This window comes from the organism of the source record quoted next, unplaced genomic scaffold (genome assembly GCF_019419815.1).
Source record: "Pyrus x bretschneideri cultivar Hongxiangsu unplaced genomic scaffold, Pyrus_bretschneideri_v1 Contig40, whole genome shotgun sequence".
Classification (NCBI taxonomy): domain Eukaryota; kingdom Viridiplantae; phylum Streptophyta; class Magnoliopsida; order Rosales; family Rosaceae; genus Pyrus; species Pyrus x bretschneideri.
In genome coordinates, this window is record NW_025999724.1 from 3,587,591 (window position 1) to 3,611,787 (window position 24,197).

A 24,197-nucleotide genomic window follows, 5' to 3' on the forward strand; every position below is an offset into this window, starting at 1 on the left:
GTTGTTTTTGTGTTGTGTTGGCATGTCTTTAGGCCACACACACACTCCCATACCTGCACCACCTTCTGTCACTCTCTCTCTCTCTCCCGTGTCTCTCTCCCCCTTCCTATCACCATAAACGTATGGACAAACACCAAACTCACCCAAACCAGCACAGATCGAGGGAACCAACTACACCATCGAACTCGTGAGGCTGAGAGGAGTCCAGTGGTACCATTTTCAGGTAGGAACTCCGACGTTTTCACGTCGATTTCACGAGCTCAGTTTTGGTTACTATTCATGCAAATTTAATCTAGCTTGTTTTTGGACTTTTTAGGCTCGTAGATGTCTTTGTGAGGTCCCAAGAAGCTTAGGAGTGCTTCGTTGGACAAATTTGGACGTCGGGATCGTCCTGTACGAAGTTGGCCGGTTTTTTATTTCGTGGACAGGTATGATCGCGTAGTTTTTAGCCCTTAAAACTAGTCTATCGTGATTCTCCTAGGTCTAAGCGTCATTTTGGTTCAAGAATCTTGAAATTTGGATGAAAAACGACGGAGAATAGTGGGTTTAAACTTTCCCAGTTTTTCCGGTGGCCGGAGTCCGGCGAGGGTTGATCGGAGAAGAAGGGAGAATATTCCGTTAAGGTTTAACGGAATATTCCTAACGGCAGTGACGGCGTCAGTTAGGTTTAACGGAATATTCCGTTGGGTTAATGGAATATTCCTGACGGCGTCACTTGACGCCGTCAGTGTGCCTGGCACGTGGCCGCGCGTGGGTCCGTGCCTGTTTTGGCGCGTGAGGGCGCGTGGGAGGTCCAAAAATTATTTTAAAAATATGGGTGTGATCGTGAGGTTGTGTAGATCACGTTGGTATATTCAATTGTCCATTTTGAGCAATGTATGAGAAGTTATTTTGAACGGACGGTTATGTGCTCTAAAGTTAACGTTTTTATAGTTAATTCGCATATAGGTGACACGTATCCCGAGGACGAGCGTGCACATTCGAGGCAGGGGGGTTACGACCCTTCCACATATCAGTGAGTGGGCTTTTGTTTTCCGTATATACCTATATACATATTATTTCCCATAATTTAGTTTGAATGCTTCGTTATATGCCATTCCTTTTATGTAATTAGTGGTTATGCATGATTAGTAGCATATACGTTTAATTATATATTCGATTATGCATATGTCATATATATATATATATATATATGTTGGTGCTGTGGAGGCATTGGTAAGTGCCAGGTAAGCGTTATTTAACGATTGCATTAAATAGTGGTTAGAAATGCTTAGAGAGCTCATAACCTGCACCCCCGGTGTTAGTGCTCCCGCCCAGAGTAGGGCACAGTCCTTCACGTGTTGTTCACCTCCCGCACCACACGCTCAGCTTGGATTCAAGTTAGGTGCACAGTCTTGTCGTACAGACCACTATAGGTGGTTCCGACTCGTAGGTGACCCGCAATTATTCGCACAGCCTTCACGTGATCGTAGCACTAGAGCATTCATATGTATTACACCCAGGCCTGTCGTACAGACCACTATAGGTGGTTCCGACTCGTGGGCAGGTTTAGTGATTAAGTTTGAGATTTGAGCTCTACATTCAGCCGTACAGGTCACTTAGGGGACTCCGGCTGTTAGATTATTATGCTATTGATGTGATTTATACCTGAGCACTTGCATGTTAATATGAGGTTTCGAGATGGCATACCTGTGATCATGATTGGCATACCTTTGAGCATGACTTGGCATATCTACGTATATGTGTTTATTTTCTGGGAAGTATACAAGTTTTACGGCGAGGGGTTAGAATGTATTTTATGAAATGATTTTCAAAGATTTGGTTTTTGCCCACTCACGCTTTTGTTTTTCGCCCTTCCAGGTTCTAGTAGCTTAGCGAGTTCGGTGGTTTTCCCAGAGGACATCCCGGCATTCTGACAGACACTCACCTATGTAGGGTCACCTTCGGGTGCACTATTGTTGTATCGTTTCTTTTGGACTGCTGTAGGCTTCAAGCTCTGAATTCAGCGTCTTACTTTCGCTAGCACATACGTCATCACATTATATTTGCTAGTTTTTAAATTATTCGTTGATAGGAGCATATTCATGCGACTTAATTAGCTTGTTCTTGTGCATTTATGTTGTGTTTACTTATCTATTTCAGTGTTTAAGGCCACTTTTGTGTATTTTCAGATTATAAGGCCAAAGTGTGCAAGAAGATGCAAAGTGGAGCTTTTTGGAGCGAAAGAGGAATGAATGAGTTGAAGACTTGAAGAAACGACGAATTCCTACTCCAACGATGAATTCTTACCAAAACGAGGAATCCTACTCAAACAAGGTTTCCTATTTTAGGAAAGTTAACCCTAAGTTTCCCGTTTTGGTAACCTTTCCTAATCTTAAACGTCCGTAATTTCTAGCCACTTTGAAGTCCTTGTAGGCGCTTTAGGACACAAAACGAATGCCCTAGCCCAAATTCCAACCAATGCCGTGGGCTTTAGCCCAAGTCCCTTCCCTTGCCATGCAAGGGGGGGCATTTTAGGCCCTTTTATGCATTTAAACCCTAACCCTATTAACCCTAGTTCTACAATAAGTTGAAGCCGCACCCTAATTCAAATTGATGCACTTTAATTCATTTTTTTTCAGCCACCATATATCCCATATTCATTCCATCCGTGGGTTCCCTTTTTCTCCATTTTCTTATTCAGCCATTATCTCCCATTCCTCTCCATAATCCATGCACTTCCACATATATACCTACCATTCACACTTAAATGCCCATTATCCCATTTTCTTAGCTTTTAGCCGCAAGCATTCCATCTTAAAATAACCCTAATTATTCAGCCATTATCTCCCATTCCTCTTCATAATCCATGCACTTCCACATATATACCTACCATTCACACTTAAATGCCCATTATCCCATTTTCTTAGCTTTCAGCCGCAAAACTCCCATTCACCATATATTATTATTCTCTAATCCGTGCACTATCATTAAAACCTAATTCTCCCATTCATTCATCCATATGCAGCCACCATATTCCATTGATTCCATATTTTATTTATCACTTTTCCCATTCCTTCCCATTAATCCGTCCACACCATTCCATTCATCATTTACCCTAAATGATCAGCCGCACCATCTCCTAATTCCTCCATAATTCTAATCAGCCACCATCCCATTATCACAAACAGCCACACCTTTTCCCTTCCACCAAATACCTTAAACAAACATCCATTAACACCCATTCTCTTCCTATAAATACCCATTCATTCCATTCACCAAATCATCTCATTTTCCATTGGAATACACAAACACTTCCCTTTCTACATTTCCTCCATTTCCTCCATTTCCTCCATTTCCACTCCATTCCACACTTCCATTCCCCCAACCAACCTATCCTTAAACCTTGTGCTACAACAACGAGGAAGAGAAGAGTGCCTAAACGTTCATACAATTCAAGTTTTGAGTTGTTGGAATGTTTAGGTGTTTCTTTGATTTCAAAGTTATGATGAACTAAACCCCCTTTTAGCTAGGGTGTGATTCGAAACTATGTTTATATTTGCAATATGAATTGATTTACTTTCGTTGGAATTTCATAAGTTGTGGATTCAATTTGTTTAACCGTTTGATTGATAACTTATTTATGAATGTTTATTAAGAATGCGCGCTTAATTTTCATGCATAAATATGACGCTAGAATATAAGTGAATTTCACCTAATCGTTATGAACTTATATTCACAAGTAGTGGAGGTTGCTCATAAACAATCGCGTTAAATGAATTCTTGGTACGAGTTTCATGCTCATCATAGTAACGAATGCCTCGTCAACACTTATAGTTTTCATAATGCTTAATGATCTTTGATTGTATCTTTATTGTGCTGTTCACGTAAAGGACTTTTGGAGAATGTTGTGAATTGCGTTGCGCAAACCCATCCAATTCATTAACTTAAGGAAAACTTGACGGTTAATTTAAGAGGACCTAATTAATCCGGAGTGTTGAGATTCATAATTTATTGAAAGACCAACTGAGAATCAATCTTGTATGCAAATATAACATATGTGGAGAAGAACCCCTTAGCTAGCCTTCATTTCATTCACTCTATCACAAATTCATATTTACATTCTGCTTAGTTTATTAACTTGTTTTGTTAATTCAATTTTCGTTAAATCAAAACCTTTCCCCCCCCCCCTTTTTACTTTCTTGTTCTTTAGTGCTTAGAATCTGTTTAGTTTATGTTTTAAATTATTTTGAATCAAGCCATAATCTTAAATTCGTCCAAAATTAGTTTTGAGTCTTTTGGTTTGTCTTAATGTTTTAAAGTTTAGTTTTGCTTTCTTCAAGCATTAAATAGTGTTTTATATTATGTTTTTACGTTTTTAAGTCAAATCCAAGTGATTAACAATCCCTCCTAATCCCCGGTCCAGAACGATCCCTCACTTATCCATTCTACTACAATTGTCAAACGAGGGTTTAATTTGAGTGTCAAGTAAAATCTCGCATCAAATTTTGGCACCGTTGCCGGGGATTAGCAACTTTGCTAATCTCTTGGATTGTTTTATTTTCGTTTGTGTGTATATATTTTTAGTTTTATTTTGTTGATTTTATACGCAAGACATGGCACTTGATAGTGCTTCCCTTTTGTCACAGCTTATGGAAGAGTACCAAATGCAAAGAGTTGGTACATTTGATCATAATCAATCAAGGAACGACATGTTTTCCAATAATTACAATTCGGATTGGAGTGATCATTCAAACTCTATGTGGTGGGAACCTCAACATATTCAACAAGACGGATATTGGCAGCCCTATGAGGAGTTCTATTCAACGTCTATACATCCACCACAACCTCATATACAATATGCCCAACCAAACCAAGGTTTGTCAATAGATTATAATCAAGCTCTTAATGACTTACTTTCTTCGATGCAGGGCTCACAAAACCAAGTCGAGGAGGCTCAACAAGGAGAATATTGGCAACCATATGAGGAGTTCTATACAGCACCTATGCAGCCACCACAACCTGCCCAAAGCAATGAAGTCCAAACTCAAAACAAGGACGAACAAAATCAAGACAAGAAGTTGGGTAAATTGGAGGAGCAAATTGAGCAGATTGTGGGGTTCATGAAACAAATTCAAGAGCAAAGTGAACTCTCCAACTCAACTATTGAAAACTCGAAGGAAGATTTTGAAATCCATAATGCTATAACTTTAGGAAATGCTATGGAGGTTGGAACGGACCTTAAATCAAATTACAAGGAAGATGAAAGGTTGCAATTTGAGGAAGAGGAACACATGCAACCTATGGCAAGGGTGGAAACACCTTTGCCGCAGGCACCTATTGCTCCCACGCCATCTAATTCAAGTAAGGTTGTTCCAAATTTAATTAATTCTAACCCCATTCCACTGAATGTCCCTATTCCTTGCAGGATCATGCAATCCAAGGAAGAAGAGGGTGAGAAAGGCATCTTCGAATCCTTTCCAAAGAATCAAGAGCAAGATGTGACTGGGGAATGTCTAGAAGAGGATATACTTGAGGCAAACAACCCCAAAGAAATTGAATTTTATGACACAAGACAAGGACCAATCCTCACACCACATCTGGGCGAGTGCAAAGTCCCTGAAACGTTCAAAGAAGATGTGTTTATCCTTGAGTTCTTGTCGGAGCACACAGGTAAGCTGCCTCCCCGAATTTCAATTTTCTTTTATACTAATATGTTGTTAATGATCCAGGCACCCACTTTAGAATTTGAACCATTACCAGATCATCTCAAGTATCACCCCCCATTCAGAGATAAATTCCATGTCATGAGTCCTAAATGAGCTTAAGAAGGTTTCGTTCGGCTGCAAGACGTAAAAGAAAGCGCTACTTGGGAGGCAACCCAATACAGTGAATAAACCTTGTTCATTGATTTCCGAGTGATTGTAATTAAAAAAAAAAAAAAAAAAAAGCTTGTTCATTAATTTTTGAGAAATTACAATTGTATCTAAACATGGCAGAAAGATGGAGCCTTCACAAGGGTTGTGTACGTGAGGCCCCACTACATGGCAATACTCTCGGAGCAGGAGGTCTCGGAGCAGAAGGTATCGGAGCAGAAGGTATCGGAGCGGAAGGCATCAGAGCGGGAGGTACCGAAGATAGATCATTCAAGGCCCCAAACCTTGGTGGAACGCTGGATGACCCAGGAAAGAGGTGCCTCTGGAAGAAAGCCGCAAGCTTTTGACGGTCATCAAGCTCATCAAGCTTCCTCTTCATGCCTGACGAATAATTGTTGGCAAGCACGTGCAAACTTCGGTTCTCGTACTTAAGCTGTTTGATCTCCTGCTTAAGACTCTCCACCTCCGCCATCAAGGATTCAACCTGACAGGAGCGAGCAAGAAGGCGTTGGCCCATGTTGGACACAGAGCCAGCGCACTGAACGCTAAGAGCCAAGGACTCTTGAACGGCCAACTCATCGGACCGTCCAGAAAGCAGCTGACTGTCTTTGGGAGTGAGGAGGTTCCGAGCCACTATCGTAGCCGTTGTGGGATCCGTCATCACAGAGTCCTCATCTGTAAGAGGGCCATGAGAAGATAAGAAAGACGGGTACCATACCTTACCCTGACGAGGCGCGACCGGATCACTGCTTAGACTCAAATCTAAGCAAAGGTTCGATGGGTTGGATGAGCTAGCCATTGTTCACGAAGTTAAAAGAGAAGGGTTGGATGGAGTGAAATCTCAACGGGCCGGAGACGATTTCTGGGTAATTTTCAAGTGTGCATGCTAGAGGTGATCAATCACCTCTATTAAAGGAGAGGCGTTCACCAATTTAGAATGAAGAGACACCACTCTTCAAAACCGAAATTTCCGGCGTAAAGATCGCCAGCTCGTCAGACGCAATCCCAGCTTTTCAGAAGACGCGTGGAAGGCGACAAATCAGCTGCACACTTTAGCCGACAAACGTGGGAGACAAAGCCGAAAGCTCCTGGCTTTCCAGAAAGCGTGTGCATATTTGTCGAAAGCTCCCGGCTTTGCAGAAAACGCGTGCCACTTGTCAAAAGATCTCAGACAGAGCCGCATCCGCGCTACTACGTGTCGTTCAGAAAGCGAAGGGCATCGTTCAGAAACAGAAGGGGCGACTGCTCAGAAATCGAAGAGGCAAATTCAAAGATCGAAGAGTCGTCACTATTTCAAAAAGCCGGATTTGCGGGATCAAAACGTTTGTCGACAACGGTAAAAGAACAGTACCACCACTTGCTATTGAATTCCCTATATATGTCGACCTTCATTTTTTTTGGCAAAGCAGAACTGAAGAAAATGCCCAACTCTTTCTCACCTCTGAGGGCGCACTCCCAGCAAAGCCTTTCAAAATACTCAAATTTTTCTTCTTCCCCAAAGATGATACCAGATGCCTGGAGTACAGATGACCCAGGAGGAAACGGTAGATGGAAGCATATGCTGATTCATTCACCGCTTCTTCAAAAGCAAAGGTATCTCATATCATCAAGGTCAAAAGCAAAAGTATCTCATATCATGCTCTTTCCCTGTCCTTTTCTTTGTCCTTGTTCTTACTCGCATGGCAAAGTAAAAGAAGCAATCAGCCGGCACTTGGAGTCAGTCTTCCGATCTGGAACCAACTGCCTGGAATCCTTTCCCTGATTGCTTACCTAGCGTTGCTCTCGAGTAGTCATCTTCAACGGTTGATACATTTCCAGAGAATGGACCACTTCTGCAAAGGGGAGCAAGTAAGGCAAGTGAAAATGATACATTGAAGCATGTGGAGACAAGCTGCAACTGCATATGCTGAGCTATCCTCTAACCCTCTTCAATACGAATTGGAGAGATTGAACAAAGAAACAGATAAAAGGAGGAAGCTCAAGACCTTCGGGGGAGACCAAAAGAATCATGCTGCTCAGTTCAAGAGTAGCACAAAGGAAAATCAACGAGTGGAGGAGACCACAAAGAATCCTCCAGCCCAGTTCAAGAGTAGCACAAAGGAAGCTCAAGATTTTCGGGGGAGACCAAAGGAAGCCTCCAGCCCAGTTCAAGAGTAAGCCTGTGGAATCACCAAGATCAACCCACCCATTCAACAAAGGAAGACCAAGAAAGCACTCCATAACCAGATTTGCATCTCTAAAACTCTTCTCTTTGTTAGATACATTCTGCCATGTTTAGTATGTTTAGTTGTTGTTTTATATGTTTTCTTTTGTTTGGTGTGTTTTAAGCTTAAAACATTGAGGACAATGTTTGATTTAAGTGTGGGGGGGGTAACTAAGTATGTTGATGCAAATTTGTTGGATTTTATCACCCATAACTTCAAGTGTTGTTCCTTGCTGTTTTAATATGTTTTTAAACTGTTTTAGTGTGTTTTGACTTAAAAATTCGAAAATCCCATAAAAATTTGAAAAATTGTTTTGAAAAACCCAAAAAGAGTTGTTTTAAAGTTGTTTTTGTGTGTTTGTGTCGTAGGTCACCTTCCAACGCAATGATGAGGATTTGGTTTTTAATTGCATGATGGTTAAAGAAAGTTACCAACATGGTTGGACGTTTGATATACTCTTTGGTTTATGCTTGGTTGTAGTTATAGTTTACAAATTCACATGTAATCACAAAAGAAAAAAATTAGTTTTTGTAACATGCTTGAAGGAAGGAACTTAAACAAACGCTACATCCCTGTGAGACTTGAGCCTAAACGTTATTTGGAGAGTTATAATCTATGCATCATTGTTTTCTAAGTCGTTGTATGATCTCATTATTCATTGCTTGGTTACTACTTAGAAGGCGTTTCATCACTTAGTTCCAAATGCTAGAACTCATGCCCATTTCATTCAAAGCATGTCATTGATTTGCATACCACATATTCAAGATGAAGTTGTGTAATGACCACCACCATAGCCAAATTGCCATATTTCCCTTTTCATTTGTTTTGTAGGATTTAACCCTGTTGAGCCTTGTTTAGCCTACTTTCTTTGTTAACCCACATTATCCTCACCTAGCCTAGATTAGGACCATCCTTACCCTTGTTCTTGAAGCATAGTAAGCAATGAATTCCTTTTGATTAATGTGTTGCAGGAAATAAGTGTGGGGGAAAGATTATTGATGTGAGTTTTTGTGCCATAGGCACGGCTAGAAAAAAAAAAAAAAAAAAAAAAAAAGAAGAAAAAAATGAAAAGAGTTGAAAAGAAGTGAAAAAGAGTTCCAAAGTATTGGCTGTTGAAGTAAGGGCCCAAAACAATGAATTAGGCCCTAAGAGTTGTTTGAATCTCCCCTATTTGTTTAAAAGTTGATTTCTGCATTCTAAGGGAATTCTAGGTCTTAATTTCATTACTTTACTTATTATTGCTTAAAGAACGTTTGTTTATCCTTACCTTCCCTTGTGAGCCAATACCCCAAGCCCCGTTACAACCCTTGACTTCTATCTTGAGTGTTGTGCATTTCAATTGTGGAGTTTGAATTTGGTATGAGCATATGGTGTCACTGGTTCTCGCATCTAAGTAGTAGCATTCCATTCATGAGATCATATCCAAACACGTTTAATTACTCTAGAAATTGCTTTCTTTGTTATAACATATGTGAGTACTAGTCTTTCATGTTACATCAATCTGCTCACATATAACTAGTGTAGGGTGTGTAGTCAGAAAATCTGAGTGAAAATTGAGTGCATAACTAGTAAGGAATTGAGGGAATTCTCTAAGGCATGTTACTACATTCAAAATGTGTTTTAATTGATTAAATGCGAACTAGGGAATGGTGACTATAATTAAGTATGTGCTTGAGGGGAAGTAAGACTAAAAGGCTATGTGAGTAATGATTTTTGACATGTCATGTTTCATTGGAAATCCCTGAGGCAACCGTTGGAAGGTTTAGGTTATGTTTTGTTTATTTTGTTTCAGCTTGTTTACTTTAGTTGTTTTGTTTTGCTCGAGGACTAGCAAAAGCTAAGTGTGGGGGAATTTGATAGGAGCATATTCATGCGACTTAATTAGCTTGTTCTCGTGCATTTATGTTGTGTTTACTTATCTATTTCAGTGTTTAAGGCCACTTTTGTGTATTTTCAGATTATAAGGCCAAAGTGTGCAAGAAGATGCAAAGTGGAGCTTTTTGGAGCGAAAGAGGAATGAATGAGTTGAAGACTTGAAGAAACGACGAATTCCTACTCCAACGATGAATTCTTACCAAAACGAGGAATCCTACTCAAACAAGGTTTCCTATTTTAGGAAAGTTAACCCTAAGTTTCCCGTTTTGGTAACCTTTCCTAATCTTAAACGTCCGTATTTTCTAGCCACTTTGAAGTCCTTGTAGGCGCTTTAGGACACAAAACGAATGCCCTAGCCCAAATTCCAACCAATGCCGTGGGCTTTAGCCCAAGTCCCTTCCCTTGCCATGCAAGGGGGGGCATTTTAGGCCCTTTTATGCATTTAAACCCTAACCCTATTAACCCTAGTTCTACAATAAGTTGAAGCCGCACCCTAATTCAAATTGATGCACTTTAATTCATTTTTTTTCAGCCACCATATATCCCATATTCATTCCATCCGTGGGTTCCCTTTTTCTCCATTTTCTTATTCAGCCATTATCTCCCATTCCTCTCCATAATCCATGCACTTCCACATATATACCTACCATTCACACTTAAATGCCCATTATCCCATTTTCTTAGCTTTCAGCCGCAAAACTCCCATTCACCATATATTATTATTCTCTAATCTGTGCACTATCATTAAAACCTAATTCTCCCATTCATTCATCCATATGCAGCCACCATATTCCATTGATTCCATATTTTATTTATCACTTTTCCCATTCCTTCCCATTAATCCGTCCACACCATTCCATTCATCATTTACCCTAAATGATCAGCCGCACCATCTCCTAATTCCTCCATAATTCTAATCAGCCACCATCCCATTATCACAAACAGCCACACCTTTTCCCTTCCACCAAATACCTTAAACAAACATCCATTAACACCCATTCTCTTCCTATAAATACCCATTCATTCCATTCACCAAATCATCTCATTTTCCATTGGAATACACAAACACTTCCCTTTCTACATTTCCTCCATTTCCTCCATTTCCTCCATTTCCACTCCATTCCACACTTCCATTCCCCCAACCAACCTATCCTTAAACCTTGTGCTACAACAACGAGGAAGAGAAGAGTGCCTAAACGTTCATACAATTCAAGTTTTGAGTTGTTGGAATGTTTAGGTGTTTCTTTGATTTCAAAGTTATGAGGAACTAAACCCCCTTTTAGCTAGGGTGTGATTCGAAACTATGTTTATATTTGCAATATGAATTGATTTACTTTCGTTGGAATTTCATAAGTTGTGGATTCAATTTGTTTAACCGTTTGATTGATAACTTATTTATGAATGTTTATTAAGAATGCGCGCTTAATTTTCATGCATAAATATGACGCTAGAATATAAGTGAATTTCACCTAATCGTTATGAACTTATATTCACAAGTAGTGGAGGTTGCTCATAAACAATCGCGTTAAATGAATTCTTGGTACGAGTTTCATGCTCATCATAGTAACGAATGCCTCGTCAACACTTATAGTTTTCATAATGCTTAATGATCTTTGATTGTATCTTTATTGTGCTGTTCACGTAAAGGACTTTTGGAGAATGTTGTGAATTGCGTTGCGCAAACCCATCCAATTCATTAACTTAAGGAAAACTTGACGGTTAATTTAAGAGGACCTAATTAATCCAGAGTGTTGAGTTTCATAATTTATCGAAAGACCAACTGAGAATCAATCTTGTATGCAAGTATAACATATGTGGAGAAGAACCCCTTAGCTAGCCTTCATTTCATTCACTCTATCACAAATTCATATTTACATTCTGCTTAGTTTATTAACTTGTTTTGTTAATTCAATTTTCGTTAAATCAAAACCTTTCCCCCCCCCCCTCTTTTTACTTTCTTGTTCTTTAGTGCTTAGAATCTGTTTAGTTTATGTTTTAAATTATTTTGAATCAAGCCATAATCTTAAATTCGTCCAAAATTAGTTTTGAGTCTTTTGGTTTGTCTTAATGTTTTAAAGTTTAGTTTTGCTTTCTTCAAGCATTAAATAGTGTTTTATATTATGTTTTTACGTTTTTAAGTCAAATCCAAGTGATTAACAATCCCTCCTAATCCCCGGTCCAGAACGATCCCTCACTTATCCATTCTACTACAATTGTCAAACGAGGGTTTAATTTGAGTGTCAAGTAATTTTCGCATCATTCGTGCTTTTATATTACTGTTTGTAGTTTCCGCATTGTGCACATGGCTACGTCACTTCCACGTGACGGCCAGCATACCCTGATCTCGGTTGGGGTGTGACAGTTTAGTATCAGAGCTTAGGTTTGGCAGTCCTGTGTCTTTTGTGAGTATTCTAATGGTTTTGGTGCCTTCTGTCAGAATTATGCCGCCTCGTCGGGAACCACGCCGTTCAGATGAGTCTAGTTTCCCCGATATCACTCAGCTGGGGGAAGCTATTGCTACCGCTATCCAGGCAGCTATCCGCCCTCCCCAGAGGACTCCTCTGGAGACTATGTATAATCTGAAATTGGATAAGTTCCACGGTCACAAGGGGCACGAGGGCGCGGAGCGTTGGTTAGAGCATATTGAGAAGACTTTCTGAGTGTTGAACAATCAGGGAAATCTTCCTGTTGAGAAGTGGCGTTCGATGTCGACCTCCACTCATTGTGATACTTATCAGGAGTTCTACGAGGTTTTGCTGAGGGTTGAGGACTATGAGAATATGACGAGCGAGAGTGATGACGATGAGTAGAATGGTAACCAGAAGAAAGATGTCAAGGGTAAAGGTCAGGCATCGTTCGGGCCTTGTCAGACTCAAAACTTCAAGAGGGGTGGTAATAGCTCTAGCTCTTCTAGTGGTGGTTTCAGTGCCACTGGTTAGGGACGAGGAGGTAGATTTACTGGTGGCGCTCGAGGCCAAAGACAGGGGGACGGTGGTCGAGGTAGGGCCCCACTTTGCCGAAGGTGTAATAATCGGCACACTGGCGAGTGTAGGCAGGGCAGTAGTGGTTGTTTCACTTGCAGGTAGATGGGGCATCGAGCCGCGCAATGTCCCCAGAGTCAGCAGCAGAGACCGCAGCAGACTTTCCTGCCACCAACTGCCCCTATCCAGCAGATTCAAGGTCCGAGTGGTTATGGACAGGCCGGTCGGGGTGGTGCCTACCACTACCAAGGTGATGCTGTTCCTTATGCCCCGGGACAGTATCAGTATCCTCAGGACCCCTACTCCCAAGGTGGTTACCCTCAGTATTCGGGCGGCTATATGCCGTATCCTCCAGCTCCAGCCGGTGGTTCTCAATGGTATCAGGGAGGACAGTTTCAGTCAGGAGAGATTGCTACTAGCAGTGCAGGGTCTTCGAGACAGACCGGTCAGGCCAGTCAGGGGCGTGGTACTCAGGCAAGCAGAGGTCGTGGCGGACGGCAGCAAGGCCAGGGGCGTATTCACAACATCTCTCTGCAGGATGCTCAGAACAACCCGGATCTGATTATGGGTACGTTAAATATTCTTGGTTATTTTGCTAGAGTCTTAATTGATTGTGGAGCTACACATTCTGTGATTTCTCATACATTTGCTCAAGTGACGTAACCTCGCCCCACACCTCTAGGGTTCGATTTAGAGTTCGCTATGCCTAGAGGGGAGAGATGTATTGTAGATCGTGTGTACCCAGGGTGTCCAGTGATAGTTGAGGGTGTTGTTATGCCAGCTGATCTTATCCCGTTAGATATTGTTGATTTCGATGTGATTTTGGGCGCGGATTGGTTGCACCCCAATCGTGCCAACATTGATTGTTACGGGAAAATAGTTACATTTCGTCGTCCTGGACTACCCGTGGTTACTTTTGTTGGTGAGCAGAGTGGGGTGAGACATGGTGTTATTTCGGCATTACGAGCGAAAAAGTTGTTGACTAAGGGTTGTCAGGGGTACTTAGCCTATGTGGTGTTGGATGAGGCTCCTCCTTGTAGTGTTGAAGATGTGAGGGTGGTCCGATATTTTCCAGATGTTTTTCCCGAGGATTTGCCTGGGTTACCACCAGATCGAGATTTGGAGTTCACTATCGAGTTGCTTCCAGGTACTAATCCTATTTCTTTGACCCCTTATCGTATGGCACCTGCTGAATTAAGGGAATTGAAGGTGCAGCTGCAGGAATTAGTGGATAAGGGTTTTATTCAGCCTAGTACTTCGCCTTAGGGCGCTCCAGTATTATTTGTGAGGAAGAAAGACGGAACTTTGAGGCTGTGTATCGATTACAGGCAATTGAATCGGGTGACGATTAAAAACCGTTATCCGTTGCCACGTATCGATGATTTGTTTGATCAGCTTAGAGGTGCTTACGTGTTTTCCAAGATTGATTTGAGGTCTGGGTACTATCAGCTGAAGATTAATAGGGATGACGTTCCTAAGACGGCGTTCAGGACTCGTTATGGTCATTACGAGTTTCTGGTTATGCCATTTGGGTTGACGAATGCACCAGCAGCTTTTATGGATTTAATGAATCGGGTGTTCCAACCTTACTTGGATAGGTTCGTCATTGTTTTTATCGACGATATTTTGGTGTATTCTAAGTCGAAGGCGGAGCATGTTCGACATCTTACATTGGTGCTGAAAAGGTTGAGGGAACATCAATTATATGCTAAGTTTAGCAAGTGCCAGTTTTGGCTAAACCAAGTAGCGTTTCTGGGGCACGTTATTTCTGCTCAGGGTATTCTGGTTGACCCTCAGAAGGTTGCGGCGGTGGAGAATTGGGAGCAACCGCGAACCGTCACCGAGGTGAGGAGTTTCCTTGGTTTGGCGGGGTATTATCGGAGATTTGTTAAGGATTTCTCGGTAATTGCCTTAGCATTGACGAGACTAACGAGGAAAGATGTTAAATTTGAGTGGGATGATATGTGTGAACAGAGTTTCCAGCAGTTGAAGCATTGTCTCACTCAAGCACCTGTTCTGGCACTCCCGGACGATAGTGGTGATTTCGAGGTTTATAGCGATGCTTCTTTGAATGGTCTGGGATGTGTGTTGATGCAGCATGGTAGGGTGATTGCTTATGCTTCGCGTCAGTTAAAACCCCATGAGTTGAATTACCCTACTCATGATTTGGAGTTGGTTGCTATCATTTTTGCGTTGAAGTTGTGGAGACATTACCTTTACGGCGAGAAATGTAGGATCTTTACTGATCATAAGAGTCTCCAATATCTTTTTACTCAGAAGGAACTTAATCTTCGTCAGCGGAGGTGGATGGAGTTGCTCAGCGATTACGACTGCACGATTGATAATCACCCTAGTCGTGCGAATGTAGTTGCTGATGCACTTAGTCGGAAGTCTCAGGGCCGCATTAATGCGTTATATGCAAGCCGTATTCCTCTTTTGGCGGACTTGCGTGTTACAGGAGCGAGGTTAGAAGTAGAAGATCGAGATGTGGCTTTACTTGCTAATTTTCAAGTTAGGCCCATCTTAGTTGATCGGGTGCTTGCAGCCCAAGCAGCTGATGAGCAGACTCAAGAATTAATCCAAGCTCGAGAACAAGGTAGGAGGAGAGACCTCAGGGTACGTGAATCGGATGGCATGTTGATGCAAGAGGGAAAAATGTTCGTGCCAATTGATGTGGATTTGAGAAAGGAAATTCTTGATGAAGCACATATCTCGGCTTACGCCATGCATCCAGGGGCTACAAAAATGTATCATACCATTCGACCATTTTATTATTGGCCGGGTATGAAGAGGGAGATAGCCGAGTATGTGAGTAGGTGTGCCATTTGTCAACAGGTTAAGGCAGAAAGGAAGAAGTCGTTTGGGTTGTTGCAGTCGCTTCCCGTTCCCGAGTGGAAATGGGAAAATATCACCATGGATTTTGTGTACAAGCTTCCGCGTACACATAACGGTTTTGACGGCATTTGGGTGATCGTTGATCGACTCACTAAGTCCGCACATTTTATTCCAGTGAGAGAGAAGTATTCTTTGAGTCATTTAGCGGAGTTGTTCATCTCGAAGGTAGTGAAGTACCATGGTGTACCGGTGAGTATTGTTTCGGATCGTGATCCACGGTTCACATCTAAGTTTTGGGTGGCTTTCCAGGAAGCTTTGGGTACGAGACTACTCTACAGCACGGCGTATCATCCTCAGACAGACGGGCAATCTGAGAGGACTATTCAGACGTTGGAGGACATGTTGCGAACTTCGGTGTTGCAGTTTGGTGATGCTTGGCATCAGCGATTGGATTTGATGGAATTTGCCTATAATAATAGTTTTCATTCGAGCATTGGCATGGCACCATTTGAGGCATTGTATAGTAGAGCTTGCCGCACACCGTTGTGTTGGTCAGAGGTAGGAGAAAGAGTTTTAGTGGGTCCGGAGATTGTTGAGGAGACTACTCAGAACGTTCAGGTAATCAAGACTAATCTGAAAGCAGCACAGGACAGACAAAAGATCTTAGCGGATCGGCATGCTACGGACAGAGTGTACGAGATCGGAGATTGGGTATTTTTGAAACTTTCACCGTGGAGAGGTGTAGTGAGATTCGGGAAGAAAGGCAAGTTAAGTCCCAGGTACATCGGACCATACATGGTCACGGAGCGGGTTGGTGAGGTAGCTTACAGGTTGGAGTTGCCTCCGGAGCTAGCCAGGGTGCATAACGTTTTCCACGTGTCTATGCTCCGACATTATGTTGCTGATCCATCTCATGTGATACCTCCTCAACCATTAGAAATTAATCCAGATTTGACGTATGACGAGGAACCGGTGACGATCATCGATGGGAAAGAGAAGGTTATGAGGAACAAGACGGTGATATTAGTGAAAGTTCTGTGGAGGAATCATTCAGTCGAGGAAGCTACTTGGGATACAGAAGATCGGATGAGGGACTTGTATCCTAGACTGTTCTTTGGCTACTAGGGGTTGTTACTTGGTTGTTTTGAATTTCGGGACGAAATTCTAGTAAGGTGGGTAGGTTGTGACATCCCGTCCCGGAATTATTGGAAACGTACGTGTGAAAAGACCGTTTTGCCCCTAGTTTGTTTTCGATACGTAATTTGGTTGTTTTTGTGTTGTGTTGGCATGTCTTTAGGCCACACACACACTCCCATACCTGCACCACCTTCTGTCACTCTCTCTCTCTCTCCCGTGTCTCTCTCCCCCTTCCTATCACCATAAACGTATGGACAAACACCAAACTCACCCAAACCAGCACAGATCGAGGGAACCAACTACACCATCGAACTCGTGAGGCTGAGAGGAGTCCAGTGGTACCATTTTCAGGTAGGAACTCCGACGTTTTCACGTCGATTTCACGAGCTCAGTTTTGGTTACTATTCATGCAAATTTAATCTAGCTTGTTTTTGGACTTTTTAGGCTCATAGATGTCTTTGTGAGGTCCCAAGAAGCTTAGGAGTGCTTCGTTGGACAAATTTGGACGTCGGGATCGTCCTGTACGAAGTTGGCCGATTTTTGATTTCGTGGACAGGTATGATCGCGTAGTTTTTAGCCCTTAAAACTAGTTTATCGTGATTCTCCTAGGTCTAAGCGTCATTTTGGTTCAAGAATCTTGAAATTTGGATGAAAAACGACGGAGAATAGTGGGTTTAAACTTTCCCAGTTTTTCCGGTGGCCGGAGTCCGGCGAGGGTTGATCGGAGAAGAAGGGAGAATATTCCGTTAAGGTTTAACGGAATATTCCTAACGGCAGTGACGGCGTCAGTTAGGTTTAACGGAATATTCCGTTGGGTTAATGGAATATTCCTGACGGCGTCACTTGACGCCGTCAGTGTGCCTGGCACGTGGCCGCGCGTGGGTCCGTGCCTGTTTTGGCGCGTGAGGGCGCGTGGGAGGTCCAAAAATTATTTTAAAAATATGGGTGTGATCGTGAGGTTGTGTAGATCACGTTGGTATATTCAATTGTCCATTTTGAGCAATGTATGAGAAGTTATTTTGAACGGACGGTTATGTGCTCTAAAGTTAACGTTTTTATAGTTAATTCGCATATAGGTGACACGTATCCCGAGGACGAGCGTGCACATTCGAGGCAGGGGGGCTACGACCCTTCCACATATCAGTGAGTGGGCTTTTGTTTTCCGTATATACCTATATACATATTATTTCCTAGAATTTAGTTTGAATGCTTCGTTATATGCCATTCCTTTTATGTAATTAGTGGTTATGCATGATTAGTAGCATATACGTTTAATTATATATTCGATTATGCATATGTCATATATATATATATGTTGGTGCTGTGGAGGCATAGGTAAGTGCCAGGTAAGCGTTATTTAACGATTGCATTAAATAGTGGTTAGAAATGCTTAGAGAGCTCATAACCTGCACCCCCGGTGTTAGTGCTCCCGCCCAGAGTAGGGCACAGTCCTTCACGTGTTGTTCACCTCCTGCACCACACGCTTAGCTTGGATTCAAGTTAGGTGCACAGTCTTGTCGTACAGACCACTATAGGTGGTTCTGACTCGTAGGTGACCCGCAATTATTCGCACAGCCTTCACGTGATCGTAGCACTAGAGCGTTCATATGTATTACACCCAGGCCTGCCGTACAGACCACTATAGGTGGTTCCGACTCGTGGGCAGGTTTAGTGATTAAGTTTGAGATTTGAGCTCTACATTCAGCCGTACAGGTCACTTAGGGGACTCCGGCTGTCAGATTATTATGCTATTGATGTGATTTATACCTGAGCACTTGCATGTTATTATGAGGTTTCGAGATGGCATACCTGTGAGCATGATTGGCATACCTTTGAGCATGACTTGGCATATCTACGTATATGTGTTTATTTTCTGGGAAGTATACAGGTTTTACGGCGAGGGGTTAGAATGTATTTTATGAAATGATTTTCAAAGATTTGGTTTTTGCTCACTCACGCTTTTGTTTTTCGCCCCTCCAGGTTCTAGTAGCTTAGCGAGTTCGGTGGTTTTCCCCGAGGACGTCCCGGCATTCTGACAGACACTCACCTATGTAGGGTCACCTTCGGGTGCACTATTATTGTATCATTTCTTTTGGACTGTTGTAGGCTTCAAGCTCTGAATTCAGCGTCTTACTTTCGCTAGCACATACGTCATCACATTATATTTGCTAGTTTTTAAATTATTCGTGCTTTTATATTACTGTTTGTAGCTTCCGCACTGTGCACATGGCTACGTCACTTCCACGTGACGGCCAGCATGCCCTGATCTCGGTTGGGGTGTGTCAAAAAATTTAACCCATAAGAGTCGGACTAGAAAAATTGTTCCTGGGTTAAAAATTTAGGTTTTAACTCAATGGTTGGAGATGGTCCAAGGGAAAGGGGGTGGGTTAGCCTCACAATGGCCTAACAAGTGGTTCACTCACCAATGAAAAGAAATACTACTATACCATAGTACTAAGTGGCAAATTAAAAAAAAATAAAGGTTGAGCAAAAGAAATTTCAACGATCTGGAAATGGATTGGGACTTTCACACACCATTTTTGTTCCTCTTCTACACTTTTTATTCCAGAGGTGGATTGTCTGCCCTCCCATTTCTATACTCTTCCCATGCCCTCCTGTGATGTGTGGTCACGGTTAAGCCACGTCAACATTTTATATTAATTTTTTATAGAAATAATAAAACAAAAAGTAATAGGAATATAAAATGTTGATGTGGCTTAAACATGACCATACAAACAAAAGGACATGGGAAGAGTATGGAAATGGAAGGGCAGACAATCTACCTCCTTTTATTCCACCAAAACAGTGCCTCAAATTGGAGATGAGGCCACAACTAAGGATGAGCTTCCTCTGTCACATGTAAATTGAATTAATACTAAAATTTAATCTAAATATTTAACCTTCTTAGCATTATTATTCTTTTTTTATTAAGTTTTTAAGAAAAAATGAGAATGAGTTGTAAAAGTTAAATAAAAGAAATTTCAACGTTTTGAAAAGAGATTCCGACTGTCGCACACCATTTTTGTTCCTCTTATACACTTTTTATTCCACCAAAGCAGTACATCAAATTGGAGATGAGACGACAACCAAGGATGAGCCTCCTCTATCACATACTTGAATTAAGACTAAAAAACAATAATTGATATCATGTATTATTGTTTTTAACTTTTTAATTTTTTTTTTTTTACCATTAAATTGAATAAATTAATATAGTGTCAAAAGATTTATTTATTTTTAGCTACCCAAAGGAGTGTCAAAAGACAACAATAAGAAAAGAAAAATCATTTTCCGTTGAACAAATCAACTATTTATTTATTTAAAAGAATGTGGATGTTGATTGATGCATCTAAATACGAAGAACGATCTTGGAGGGAGACATTCATTAGAAGCCAAAAAAAAAAAAGTTGAAATAATTTAGGAAAAAGCATGAAAACCTCATTAAGCGGGACTCATTGACACAATACTTATTAGGCGAGGGTGGTGCTATAGCCTTCCCAATTTTTGGCTTTTAGATGAAATAATTTGAAAAAAAATCAAATGATATAAATAAATTAATTAGAAGTGCAGAGGTAAAGGTGGTGCTATAGCCTTCTCAATTTTCGGTTTTTAAATTAAATAATTTGAAAAAAATCAATTGACATAAATAAATTAATAAGATGTGTAGAGGTAAAAATGAGTGTATGGATAGCACCACCCAAGTAATATTTCTGTGTTTACTTTGAAGTCTTTAAAGGAATGAGAGTGCAAGTTCGTAAAGCGAATAAGGGATGAAATTTTTAGGAGAAGTTATATTCGTGTGTTTACTTTTAAGTCTTTAGGGGAATGACAGCGCAAGTTCGCAATTGGAATAAGGGATGAAAATTTTAGGAGGAAAGTCATATTATTGTGTTTACTTTCCAAGTCTTTTGGGGGAATGAGAGTGCACGTACGCAATTGGAATAAGGGATGAAATTTTTAGGTGAAAAGTCATATAGTGTTTACTTTCAAGTCTTTAGAGAATGTGAGTGCAAGTTCTCGGAATAAGGGAGGAAATTTTTAGGTGAAAAGTCATATTCCTCTGTTTACTTTCAACCAGTCTCTAGGAGAATGAGAGTGCAAGTACGTATTGGAATAAGAGACTAAAATTTTGGAGAAAAATCATATTCTTGTGTTTACTTTCAAGTCTTTAGAAGAATGAGAGTGCAAGTTTGCAATGGGAATGCGAGATGAAATTTTTAGGTGAAAAGTCATTTTCTTGTATTTACTTTCAAGTTTTTAGGGGAATGAGTGTACAAGTTTGCAAATGGAATAAGGGATGAAATTTTTAGGAGAAAAGCTTATTCTTATGTTTACTTTGAAGTCGTCAAGGGAATGGGAGTGCAAGTTCCCAGTTGAAATAAGGGGTGGAATTTTTAGGAGAAAAGTCATATTCTTGTGTTTACTTTTTCAAGTCTTGGGAGAAATGAGAATGTAAGTTCGCAATTAGAATAAGAGATGAAAATTCTACATAACTATGACAATTAAAGAAAGAAGTCAACTTTCTAAGTGGTAGGACCTCCAATTGATGTTAATTAGTAATCTAATCATTGGCCGTGAGCTAGAGGCTAGAGCACCCTCCGTGAAGCTGCAATATTGAAAAATATTCAAGAGGAAAAGTCATGCTAAGTTAAAGTCAGGCCCATGATGTTGGGCAGTCGGTCAATGGTAGGACTGACTTGCGTAATAAAAGAGTGACTTAAATGTAACGGTGCACTGTTACGATAGCTAATGATACAATGCTATATGGATAAAGATATACACAGAACATAACATTATTGATCCTTTTTTTCTTTTCTTTTCTTTTTTTTTTTTGTATGTTTTTGGGAACTTACGTTATTGATCCTCAATTACAAAGGAAAACACTTCATCCTGTCCCGGATTTCATGTGAATTAGAATAAAAGTCCAGAAATGCAGAAAGTTGCTCCTCTGGATTTAACCAATTATCATGAGAATATTAGTGACTGTACTCTGATCTTGTATCTTACAGGCAAGGCAACATATATATGCAAAAGATTGGCTACAGGTGGTGGAATCCTGGGTTCTTTGTTTCTTGTGCTACTGGCAACTGCAGCATATCGGGTATATGGCGCTCATGGAAAAGGAAAAGCTGAATGAATCAAGAATTGAAAGATTCTTGGAAGATTACAAAGCACTCAACCCAAGCAGGTAAAGAGGATTACAAATCCATTCAAGGTGTTGGTGTCAAAACTCAATTAGAGCTTGACTAGGTTCAACACATGGTTTGCTCTGAGTGTTGCTTTCGGTCTCGTTGCCACTGGATGGCTCAAGAGAAAGAGAAAATAGGCGTGACAGTAGATAGTTGGTGTTTACTTAGGAATAAGGTTGGTTTGCGCTTAAATCTAACTTAACCAAAACGAAGATACATCTAGTGAGATTATGGTTCAATTAAGTTTTTTCTTATGCTTCGATGGAACGAGGACTTGGAATCCATTGTAAAAAGTGTGTTTGCCTAAGTTTGTAAGTGGAAATAAAATATTAACTAAAGCAAAAAACTAAGTGTAACCATTTCATGACTGAGTCAAGACTATAAATGTTCATAAAAGGAATCATGCGCTGATAAGCCGATTTACATAATTGAAACTCAAGAGCTTGTTTGGCTGTGTTTTTAAAATGACTGAAAGCTTTTTTGGTGGAAATATTTTTGGAAACAATCCAGCAAAGATACTAGTAAATCCTGAAAAAACACTTAAAGTGTTTCCTGGAAGAAGCACATAACTAATGCTTCTTATAGAAGACACTTAAAGTGCTTTTAGAACCTAAAAATATTTTCTCTAAAAGCACTTTTAGTCATCGCACAACCAAACGAGCCCTAAATCAATTTAGAAATGTAAAGAAAACAAAATAATTCTAACAAGATTCATAATCATAACCATAGCACATCATGATCTACAAGTAATAATCTTCCATCCTAAAATGCCATATAACAAAGGGAAGGATAAATGCTAATCATCCTAAAACTTAATTATTATATCTCCCAGTTTAAGGCGTTATATTTAACAAGAGAATTATTATTAGCACTCTAAAAATTTAATAATGCACTTTAAATTTTTTATATTAAAAAGAAAAATATTCTTGTGATGAGTGCAAAATTAGATTTTTAGAATATCAATAATAGTTTCTTCTAACATTTGATGAGCATAATTGTTCTTAACACTTCAAAATAGTTATTTTTCATTCATTTTCTAAATTATTTTTCGAGAAAATTGTAGCAATGGTTCTTTAACTAAAAATTCATAAACATTAGTCTCTTAAATCATCAAAACGTGCAACTATAATACTTTTCGTCAACTCCATCAGAATTAAGTCAAAATGACTCATGTTGGAATGACTATTGCTACGAGCGAGTTAAAGTTTAGGAACCGTGTTGCTCCAATTGGTTAAAGTGGAGGAACCATTTCTCAAATTGGATTAAAATTGAGGGACCATTGCTACAATTTTTTTTCATTTGGTTTTCTATATTTGCCCCTTCATTCAACCTCATGTGTGTGACACATGACTCATTTTGACGAAAATTTTAACGGAGTTGACGCAAAGGACCATAGCTACCTGTTTTGATGAATTAAGAGAATAATGGTCATGGATTTTTAGTTAAGGGATCAAGACTACAATTTCCTCTTATTTTTCAAAGTGACCATCGTTCGTCCTCATCCATAAACATTATAATCAACGACTGATGATTGTTCACTTTCATGACATTATTTTTCAAAAATGACAATCATCCGTCTTCATCCTCAAACATTATAATCAACGATTGATAATTGTTCGTGACAAGTAAACACCAGAGAGTCATTAACATTCACTTTCACGACATTAGTTTTCAAAAATGACAATCATCCGTCTTCATCCTCCAACATTATTATCGACGACTTATAATTGTTCGTGACAAGTAAATAGCGGAAGAGTCTTTAACATTCATTTTCACGACGTGTCTTGGAAGTTGCAACTATCTTGCAATACCCAACCAAAGGGCTACTACAGTACCAATTAAAAAGACGGTTGTCGCTACGGGATGACGAAATAAATTTTGGAATTTATCAAAATTCTCCAAAAAAAGTAATGTTAATAATCCGCAGGTACTAAAACCATTAAAAGAAGGGAGTTTTAACGAAAAACTATGGTACTGTTCACTTTAATAAAAAACCATATTTTTACACTAAAAAGTCAAATCCGGTACTATTCGCTTTACTCTTTATTTTGTCTTTATTGTTAAAACTCAAAGTTTTTAAACCATTTTCATTAGTTTTCCTTTAAAAGAATGCCCAATAACTTA

The 24,197-nt window shown here is 40.2% G+C and overlaps 1 protein-coding gene across 1 annotated transcript in view; it reads right to left on the minus strand.

Moving 5' to 3' along the window:
- LOC103932520 (LEAF RUST 10 DISEASE-RESISTANCE LOCUS RECEPTOR-LIKE PROTEIN KINASE-like 2.1) overlaps nucleotides 1-24,197 on the minus strand; it is a 101,169-nt gene that overhangs the window by 49,737 nt on the left and 27,235 nt on the right. The window lies entirely within an intron of this gene.